At 40.8% G+C, this 11,253-nt stretch overlaps 1 protein-coding gene across 1 annotated transcript in view; it reads left to right on the top strand.

Moving 5' to 3' along the window:
- LTBP1 (latent transforming growth factor beta binding protein 1) overlaps positions 1-11,253 on the top strand; it is a 224,719-nt gene that overhangs the window by 73,895 nt on the left and 139,571 nt on the right. The window lies entirely within an intron of this gene.

The raw sequence follows: 11,253 nt of genomic DNA, 5'->3' as shown, positions 1-11,253 counted from the left end.
CATAGTTGAACATAATGGTTCAGTGAATCCTGGGTTCTATTTACAAGAGAAACGACTGTTTCCAAGCTGTGGTTTATCCTGTGCACATGACTTTCGGAGGGGATGTGCATTTCCCTGCCCAGCAGCCATAGAGAGCTCCCCGACCGTGGGTCCCTCCTCTCCTCTCCTCTCCTCTCCTCTCCTGCTGCCTTTCTGTACAAATTTGAAAACACACAAAGGTCAGTGAACTAAAATCTCTTTCATCACACAGGCTCCGTACATTTCTATTTAGGCTCTCCCCCAGGCACTTTACATTGAATATGGCTGTGAGCAAGATTGTAGTTTTGTATTTATTGTTTTATTGGAATTAACTTTTTGGCTTCAATAATTTCTTCGGAGTTTTCTACATAAGAATCATTTCACTTTCAAATAATTGCAGTTTGGGAAAGATGACGTTGGAGTTGGGAAAGTTACCGGGACTGGAAGAACTAAGACACAGGCGTGGGACACTGTGTGCCACAGGTGTAGGCGAAAGTGGATGGGTTCATTATTAAGTATGGGGAGGGGGCAGGCTGAATGCAAAATTTGTCTGATATAGTGGCTAGGGACTATAAGCTTCTTTTAAGTTTATATTTAATTAGACAACATTCATCTATTTTGTTATGTGTATCATGCCATTGACATTTCTGGTTTCTTTCAAAGGTTGTGATGAAAATTTGCATGGAGTGAAAATAAATGTCTTTAACTTAGTAGTGAGTGTTTTGTGCTTTTCCTCTCTTGCATCCTCACTCCCCTCATTCAAGGTCCCCCCACCCTCCCCACCCTGTTCAGGGCTCCCTTCTTGCAGTGACTGGAACAAGGTACAAGGGAGATAATGACAACGTACAGACACAAAGATGTTTGTAGTGACTGCAATCCTGACAGCAGGTGACTTCATGGTCTGTGATCCTAAGTTCTCTGGCCCCCAGACCCAGTTTAATAACCTAAGTTACATAACCTAAGTCCTTCCTCTCCTACGCTTTCATTCTTACCTAACTTTGTGGAACTAGTAAGATCAACTGCTGCTCCGTTTTTCATGACTGTTGATCTTATTAGTGTGAGGCTTTTCTCCTTGTGATATTACTTGGACAAGAATAAATTGATAGTTTTCTTTTTTCTCATAAAATAGATCTCCTTTCTGGTCATCCTTGCTTACATATTTTTGTCTGTCCATTTATGTATTTTGCTAACATTTTTTGAGTGTCTATTTGGTGGAGCCATTGTCTCGGATGCTTATTTGTGTCATCATCGAACAACCCTGGGAGATAAGTAGTGTTACCTTTTTTTTTTTTTTTAACTGATAATGAAACTGAGTCTTAAGGCTCAAAGAAATTAAGCGATGGAAAGTCACATAGCTGGAGAGTAGTAGGATTTACCTCGGCAGCTGGGTGCTCCTCCCTGTGCTCCTAACGTTTATTTAGCAGCATACAGTTCATGAAAGTACTTTGTAACGTATTTTCTCATCTGCTTAGTTCTTGACCGTGACCACCATTATATATATATAATTCTTTTAAATTTTTGTTAACGTTTACTAGGGAGAGAGAGTGAAAGACAGAGTGCCAGTGGAAGAGGGGCAAAGAGAGAAGGAGACACATAATCCTAAGCAGGCTCCAGGCTCTGAGCTGTCAGCATAGAACCCAATGCAGGGCCAGAACTCACGAACCATGAGATCATGACCTGAGCCAAACTCAGACACTCAACAAACTGAGCCCAGGTGCCCCACTGTTGGTTATATTTTTAAATAAACTTTGTATATATCCTGCATGTAGAACAATGTAGTTTCTTTCAGAATAATCGCTAGCCTTACTCTTAGAAGAATAGATCAGTTTTATTTTTTTATGAACTTTCACATGATCCAGTATGTGTTCTTTTGTGTCTGGCTTCTTTCACTCAACAGTGTGCAGCCAGTACCATTTCCTAATATTCAAAATTCTGGCTAGTGAAGTGATCATATCCATTGATACTTTCATTTAAAATCTTGAAAATCCTTTTCCTTTCCCTCTAACCTGTTCTTCTAGGACTTGTCTGTGTGCGTAGTATTCCCTGCAGTCAGGGTTGCTTTGAGTTCCACTGTCAGAAAGGAATTGATTGTTGTGATGTTTATTTCTTAGTAGAAATAGAAAATAGGTATATGACACTAACGTGGGTATATATATGAAATTTAGAATCTGTTGTTCGTGATATATATTTGGGAAGTTATGGTAGAAAATCACTAGGTAGAAGTTAGGGCTAGAGTTCACCAGACCTGACAAAACACTCACAATTTTAAAAATTCTTTTTTTTTTTTTTTTTAGAGAGAAAAAGAGTGAGAGAGCGCATGTGCATGTGAACACATGGGTGGGGCAGAGGGAGAGAGAATCCTAAGCAGGCTCCATGCCCAGTGCAGAGCCTGATGTAGGGTGTGATCTCATGGCCGTGAGATCATGACCTGGGCCAAAATCAAGAATCTCATGCTTAACAGACTGAACCACCCTACCCAGGTGCCCCTAAAATTCTTTTTATTTAGCCTGCCAGAAATTCATCACAACTCTCTGCTGTATTTAGTGATTTAATTCCAGAAACTGTGGGGTACTTAATGTTATTCTGATTCAAGTTTTTCGTTTTACAATAGTCACTGGGTAAGAGGGAATGGATAGATGTGTTCCTGATTGACGATGTGTCACTGGCTAAGAGGGAACTTATAGATGTGTTACTGATTTTTGAAGGGGTCATTTTACTGTCCTAGGCATTTTCCTGGAACTCCTGTAACAGTCTGTATCTTAAATGGGCACAGAATTTTAAGGGCAAATTTAAGCCATTTTGGTCTGGACCTGAGCATCATATTTCAGCATTTAAAAGTCAATTTGGGACCCATTCCTCTCTATTTGAGAGTCTTTTTCTAATGTGTCTTCTCACTGTGCTTATATCACTGGGATAGGATTCAGAAAGGAAATGTCTGTTTATTTTATTCAGTTTTCTTCAGGAAAGACAGTGGTGAAGTGAGTCATTAGCACATTGTACTTTTCAATAGCTCTTTGACCTCAATCTCTGGGGCTATAAAATCAACGGGAAGATGCCTGCTGCATCATGAGTGATGAGGAAGGCCCATGATGGATTCATGTTACTATGAATGTTTCAAGGAGAAATTAATGTAGTGTCTGTGGACTCGAGTCAGAAATCCAAGACCCACAGAGATGTGTATGTGATTAGCATCTTGCATGTGTAGCACACATGTATCAAGAAATAAATACAAGCTGTTCTCTGGGCTCTGATAATTCTTTTACCATGTTACCCTGAAGACAGAAGAATTAGAAGGACGAGAGTTGCCCTCAGTGGTTTACCTCCTCTCCATGAGTCTAGTGATCAAATAAATGTATCTTGTGCTAGATTATCATTTACAAAGCGGGGGGCGTTACAGGTCAGGAGGGGTGGGTATGGTAGGGGTGAGGCTTGGGTTGAAACAGACCAGCTTTAGAGAGCAACATTTCACAAAATGTGCTTCCCAGATTGCCGGTTTAGAGGGATGTTGATAGATGGGGTGTGCAAAAGGGCTCCATGGCCGAAGATGTAAAACAACACCAAGTTAAAGAAAACCCAGGGTTTTCGGCAAAGGACTTCTTGGGGTTTGTAATGTGGTTGAGAATGTGGACAGCAGTGTTTCTCAACCATCTTTGGCCACAGGACCCTTTTATAAGCTCATAAAGCTTGTTTTACATAACATACCTTGGGTAGAATTGCTCTAGAACATTGACCTTTGAATATTTGTTTTTTTGGGGGTTCACTTATTTCCTAAAATAGTTTGGAAAAACTTACATGGTCACACATTTTTAAGCTGACATCTACATTTTCCCCATTAAAACTAAGCAGATGCAGTAGAATCATTTCTGGGGCATTTATCGTTAGATGCGTGGTTTGAACATATTTTCTTTTTTTAAATTAAAAAAAAATTTTTTTTTGAGAGAGAGAGAGACCAAGCGCAAGTAGGGCAGGAGCAAAGAGAGAAGGGTTCACAGAATCTGAAGCAGGCTCCAGGCTCTGTGCTGCCAGCTCATGAACCATGAGATCATGACCTGAACTGAAGTCGGACGCTCAACCGCCTGAGCCCGCCAGGCGTCCCTGAACGTAGTTTCATCAAAACTTTGGAGCTTCAGAGTTGGCTCATTCAACTTATGAATAACGTTGCCATCTAACCTCATTGGCAAAAGCTGGGCCCTCTTCAACAAACCAGACTTTATGACTTTTTTTGTGCCTCATCCTCAGGAGGGGTGTATTTGTGAAATGTTCTTAGGTTTGGTGTCTTGGAGAATTTTCCATTGTGTAGGGCAGTGTACTTAGAAAGCATAGAAAGATTCCAGACGAGCAAGAGATGTGCCTTGACTTTGTAAAGAAGACAAAGGTACTGAGTGAAAGAAGGATAGGAAAGGAAGCTGGGCACATGTGGTCTGAGATCCCTCCAAAAGAAAAAAAAAATGTATGAAGGCTCAAGATCTAGAAATTGATTCCCTTAAATAAAGGATCCAAGAGTGTGTGTACCTTGTGGCAAATTGTCACATGCCTTTAGGATATGTGTACCCCCTTTGAGCCTGCTTCTGTGGGAGTTTAGGGATACATGTCCTCTTGGAGGATGCATTCTCTGTCTAATGTATGTGTAATCGCCAAATGGCCTGTCTGGCAAGGGAAAATATTTATTTACCTCGAGAGGAATTTTCTCTGCTTTTAAGTGGAAGTTATATTGCTAACTTAAATGCTGGAATTTGTTTCCATCAGCAAAAACTGAACATACACAGCAGACTCTGTAGAAGGCTTCATATTTTCACACAGTGTGAAGATCTTCATGCCCTCTTCTCACCTTGGACTTAATTCCTTTCAGTTACTAGACATGCCTCATTGCCTGTATAAACTTGCGTCACTAAAAAGGCAGTAAATTATTACTTGGTTAAACATAATACTTTCCTTTAGAAGAAATAAAAGAAAAAGAAATAAAAGGGTGTTTATTTCCCATAAGGACACTTATTGCTATTCATAATATATTATGCATTAACTGTCATTATTTATTTCTTGCCATTTTCAATCCTGGCAGGTTGTTTTGAAGTCTGAATATTTAAGCTAAAAGTAACCTTGGGAATTATGTGGCTCAGCCCTTCTGTGTTATAGGAAAGGAATGTGAGATCAAGAGAAACAAAATGACTTGCTCTAGGTAACATAATTTAGCATCCTCGATACACCGACACTAGGTTTTCATGGGATATGCCTCTTTTTAGATTTTTATCCCTTAATGTATTTTAATTAACCCTTTTATAAACTAAGATCTTGACAAAATTATGCTTATAAAATGGGAATGACTAGTGTGTTGGTCACCATCCAGAATTGTCACAAAGCTCCAGTGAGAGGAGGTGAGCTCTACAAACGTAAAGAACACGAGGATCGCTGTGTCATGGTACTAGATTATTGTATCATTGCCTAGTCCTGAAAGACTAAAGCTGTCTTATATGAGATTGTTTAAAGAGTCTCTTGTTAAGCATATCTTCCAACTACTCTGTATTCTTCTGCTCTCTGGGTAATAGATGCCAGCCTTCAACTGCAGTTGTATTAGGTTGAACCATGTGGCGTTGCTAGTATTCAACCATTTTAGACTTACCAGTTTTGTATTACTGAACTTGTTACAGCCAGAAGCACATGGTAGGCTGTCGTGGGCAGAGACCCTCTATAAATGTTTTAAGCGCGTCTCCTTTGTGTTACCTGGAGCCCTATGGATTTTTGCCTACTGGAAAGTTGCTTATGAGGCTGTATGAGTTTCTCTCCTTGTTTCCGTCTCTGTCAACTTCTGAGACCTAACCAAGCAACTCAGACTGGGACATACGAGGATTGGCTATGTAGGAGGACCAGCTCCTTCAGCCATTCATGTGGATCTTTATTTACTCTTCAACTCTGAAAACTATGAGGTCTCTGGGGGTTATGCTGTTCCTCGAAAGGATAGATTTCCATAGTTGGCCAGAAAAATTCAGTGTTCTACGGAGGGAGAACAATGAATAGATTCATTTTTTTATCTGTTTGTTTAAAAGCTAAGATACTTTCAATTTAATCAAAATGCATTAAGGGAAATTGGCTCACCCTTATAAAATCTGAGACTTCTGAAACAGTGATGTTTGTCAAATATGTTATTTATGAAAATAATAATCAAGTTAGAAACTTTTATTTGATTTTATTTGATTTAAAAATAGTCATATTTTTAATATGCCATATTTTTAATAGAATTAAAGTCTAAATAGAATTAAGGTCTAAATTCATAATTTGCCCATCATGTTTCATAGAATTGTTAAACCTTTGCCTGATAACATCTTCTTAGTGTACTCCTTAGACTTCTTGTATCCAGATATAACATGCTCAGTTCATATGTTTGTTCTTAAAGCATTTGTGGTTTTATTCAATTTATTTAGAAAAATCTTAAAGAACTTGGCTACCTGAGAAAGTCATTGGATCATTAATTGTTCATGTTTCATATTAATTTCTGAGATTCTAAATTTAAAAGTATGGGAAGTTTGGTTTTTTTTTACCTTTTTGTTTTTGTTTTGTTTATTTTTTTTAGAAGAAAATTTTATGTCTTTATTGTGAGAGAGAAGGCAGAGAGTGAGCTGGGGAGGGGCAGAGAGAGAGGGAGCCACAGAATCTGAAGCAGGCTCCAGGCTCTGAGCTGTCAGCACAGAGCCTGATGCAGGGCTCGAACCCATGGACTGTGAGATCATGACCTGAGCCCAAGTTGGATGCTTAACCACTGAGCCACCCAGGTGCCCCTATTTTGTTTTTTTAAACACAGAGAATATAAACTCTCTAGCTACCTGGCAAGTCTTCTCAGGAACAAAGCAGGGGTGGAAAATGGAAGTAGCAAAAAAAATTTTTTTGTAGGTTTTAGATGTAAAATTTTGTATATTATGAACTAACAATTTATGAATGGCATGCTTTTGAAGGCTTCATTTGTGAGTGAGTTGTTGAAATCTGCAGTATGATTTGTCACAGAAATAAAGGTCAGGATTCAGAACTTTAAAACATTTCCTTGACAGGTATCATCTTATTATAGAGGCTCAGTATTGGAAGCAAATGAAAGACCCTGCTTTGCTTAAAACAGGGGTACCAGGTACCCAGGGCTCCGGGAACAGCACAGCAGATGACAGTTAAATCTCATGAATCTTGTCAGGGACCTGTTCAGACTCAGCAGTGTTAGGACCGTAGCCTTGTAGGTCACAAACCACACAGCCCCCAGCTCAGGGATTTGAGGGACCCCGTCTCTTGGGCTTTTAGCTGAGACCATAGTGGTCTCAGCTTTGTGGGACTTGTCAGTGGGAGACTGTCAGGTGGAAAAGATACAGGTGCTGAGCCAAGTGAATGAAGCCCTTCAGGTCTTCTCATGCAGCCAGCACCTGCTTTCACTCCATCGTTCCTCAGCCTCCCTTCAAAATGGTCCCTTCTGTACTCAGAAACTTAGATTTACATCAGATCTATGTGACCTTCTCAGTGAGGGCATTGTGGACCTTTTTGGCTGGACAGTTCTTTGTCACGGGGGACTGACCACACTTTTAGAATGCTGAGCTCCCTAGTACCTACCCACTACGTTATCTCCAGTCCTTGTAACAACCCAAAGTGTCCTGTAGGTGAGCACGCACCCCTCCGCCTTTGGCAAGCACCAGCGCCTCTCCCTGACTACCAGGAGGGAAGCAGTCTTACTGACCTACAACATTCCTTAGATATTTGCATTTCAGAGGAGAATGTTTTTATATCCAAATGGCCAATAAGTATATTGGCAGTACAGATTAAAACTGCAGTGAAACAACACTACACGCCCGCCAGAAAAACTCAAATGAACAAGACTGACAATGATTTGCTGAGGATGTGGAGCAGTGGGGCCTGGGGCTGGACAGGGGCATAACCACTGTGGACAACTATCTGATTATTTATTAAAGTAAATATAAGTCTTCTCTAATGAATCAGAAACTCCTAGAAATATATCTGAGAGTAATGAGTACCTTGGCCTACCAAAAGACATCTATTCTATAAGAATGTCTCCCCCCCTCCCCCGCCACACACACAGAATCTTCACAGAAGCATTGTTACTGATAACCCAAAATTAGAAATAACCCAACTGTCAATCAGCAGTTGAATGGATAAATTAACTTTGATGTCCTCACACAACAAAGTACCATCAGTAAAAGAATGAATTCTCAAGGACATAATAGTGAATACAAGTCAGACAAAAGAACATATACAGTAGGATTCCCTTTATATGAAGTAGAAGAACAGGCCAGAGAATGGATAATAGTAGTTACTGTGGGGGCAGAGATGCTAACTGGGAAGAGGCAGTGAAGGAGCTTTCTGCAGTGATGGAAATGTTCTAAATCCCAGTCTGCAGGGTGGTTATTCAGGATGCGCATGTGCACATGGGAATAGATGGAGACATATGGAGGCGTAAAAATTCATGTCGGTGTATACTTAAGATATGCTTTGCTGTGTGTAAATTAAAAAAGAACTTGAGTCTTTAATCTCAAATTTATGGTATTTTGCAGACTACGTTAAAAAATAAATTGAGGCAGTAAAGGGTAGCAGGAGCGTTTTTGGAAGCCAAGAGACTGTGTCGTGAAGAAAGTTGCGGGCTTCTGGGGCCAAACTTAGGGGAGGGAGTGTTGCTAATGCTGGGGCCACAAACCGGTAAGGATTGAGATAATAGGAAATGCATGATTCTCCCCTTCTTTATGAATTTTTCTATTCCCATCTGTAGCCATAGTGGGTTTTTAAGTCTTAATTCCTGGGCTCCATCCCCACAGCATCACGGTTGAGGGCAGTGGGCAATGTTGAGGAGAGTGGAAGAGAGGACATTGGAAGTGGGTACAAGGAAGCAGTTGTACATCAGGTATTTATGCGTTGGAGGACAAAACCTCCACCTTAAGCTAGCAGCCAGCAGCGAGGCTGGCACCCCGCTTCATAGAAAACTGCAGTCAAAGGAAAGTTTGGCATCCCAAGAGGTAGACAGGTAATGTAGTGGGGCATCCATTGAACAGGAATGCGGGCCATTCAGAGGAGGAAAGCTATTAGATCACACCCTCATGGGGATGTGAGGGAAAACAGAAGAGTACAGATTTTGTCCAGGCTTTTTGACCACACCTGGCTGCTTACTCAAGTCTGAGATTTAAGTTGGGACATGTGGTAAGGGCTTTACTTGTTCCATGTAGGGGCACTTTGGGTGGCTCAGTTGGTTAAGCGTCTGGCTTCGGCTCAGGGCATGATCTCATGGTTCGTGGGTTCGAGCCCCGCATCAGGCTCTGTGCTGACAGCTAGCTCAGAGCCTGGAGTCTGTTTCAGATTCTGTATCTCTCTCTCTCTCTGACCCTCCCCTGCTCGCGCACTCTCTCTCTGTCTCTCAAAAATAAATAAAAAACATAAAAAAATAATTTAAAAAAATTGTTCCATGTAGCCCCAGCTGCACTTGGCACTCTTCCTGGTCCTTCATGGTGGTTTTCTAAAGGAGAATGAGTGATTGGGGAAACCTTTTCAGTTACATGCTGTGCATACCTGTGTGTTACAGCACAACGTACAGTCTGATGAAGAATCAGATAATCAGGTGCTAGACCATATGTTACACCAGGTGTAATCTAGCTGTGCGGTTTCCAGCTGGACCCAAGTTAGAATGCTGTAGAATTTCTACAACAAATAGACATGCTAACTTGTCATTTGGGTGTCTTGAGAATGTATTTTATCACTGGAATGAAAAGCTGCAGGTGTCTAATAAAATCGGTTCACTATAGATATCAATGGCTACTTATGATATGAAATATAAACAATCATTTACTGAGGGCCCTGCTTGCCTTATTATGTGAAAACTTTGCGGTTAATATTTTGTGGCCAATGTGTCCAATTTTAATTTAGAAAGTTAATTTTACAGTCCTGAATAAAAGTTTTATTAGAATTGATGATGGAAGGAAGCTGACATTATTGGAAGCAGAAGTGCTAATAACCATATGCATTAACTGTTAAGCGTCATAAGCCACCCTGAATAGAAGTACAAATGACTACTCGTTCTTCACTTTTAACTTGTCCTATTTTTTTAAAATTTTTAATTACCTTTGCAAATGACACTGTAATTTTTTTTTTTTTTAAGCACCACATTTTTTCTCTCCTCTTCCAAATTCTTTTCAATTCCCTTTGGATCACTGTCGCAGCCCACTCAGGCTGCCTTAACAATACACACCGACTGAGTAAGCCACAGGCTGCTGGGAAGTCCAAGTTCAAGGTGCCCGCATGATCACCTTCTGGTGAGGGCCCTCTTCTGGTTGCAGACCTCTCTGTTTTGTCTTCAAATGTTGAAAGAGACTAGGGCTCTTCCTCATGATTTAAGCAAGCCCCAAGCCCCTCCTCCCAATACCATTACCTTTGGAGGTTAGAATTTTAGCACCTGAACTTGGGGGAGACACAAACATTCAGACCATAGCAATCACCATAGTGGCTTAGCTCAAGTCTGTTTCTAGCCATGGCATCTTTTTAGTTTATTCCTGCGTATGCCACTGCTGCTGGGTTTTATATTTGAGTATCCTCATGTGACCTTCAAGTATAAAACTAATCTCTTCATCTGCCTCTTTGTTTCTCAGAACTTTTCACAAAACCAACAATGTCTTTTCCTCTTCTCGCTGATTAGATGCCTCCCAGGCATTTTTTTTTTTACTCCTTTCTGTATCCTTTCCAGTATTGTGATGGCCAGTCAAACACCATGCATTGCCCATTGTTCTTTTCCAAAGAAGCATTTCTTCCTTTGGGATTATTCTCACCGTCTCCAACCTGGCTTGTCACATCTCATACTTGGGTTACTCCTTCCGTCATCAGCTTCTGGTCTCTTATCAAGCCATGTGTTGGCCAGATGAATTTCCCTGGAGCCTGCCTTTGGTTCTGTCTTCCTCATGGTCAGAAACGTTTAGAATTGCTCCCTGTTCTCAGTAAAAGTGAATCCAAACTTAACCTGGCTTTAACAACCTCTTTTTCCAACTATTTGCCTTCCTGAAACTACCTTTCTAGCCAACAGTTTGCCTGAGGGTCTCCTGATCCCCCTTCCCTTACGAAGTCTCTGTGCCCACACCCTGGGCCATTCTTGTAGGTTCCTCATCCCTTCCTCCCCATCTGTCTACCTTCTTTCCAACTTGGATGCCTGATAAAGTCTTGACACCCTCCCCCTACAATATTCTAATCTCCCCTTCCTCTTGTTTACTCCACCGAGACTTG

Source organism: Suricata suricatta, chromosome 4, assembly GCF_006229205.1.
Source record: "Suricata suricatta isolate VVHF042 chromosome 4, meerkat_22Aug2017_6uvM2_HiC, whole genome shotgun sequence".
NCBI lineage: Eukaryota > Metazoa > Chordata > Mammalia > Carnivora > Herpestidae > Suricata > Suricata suricatta.
This window is presented reverse-complemented; position numbering and strand designations above follow the sequence as displayed.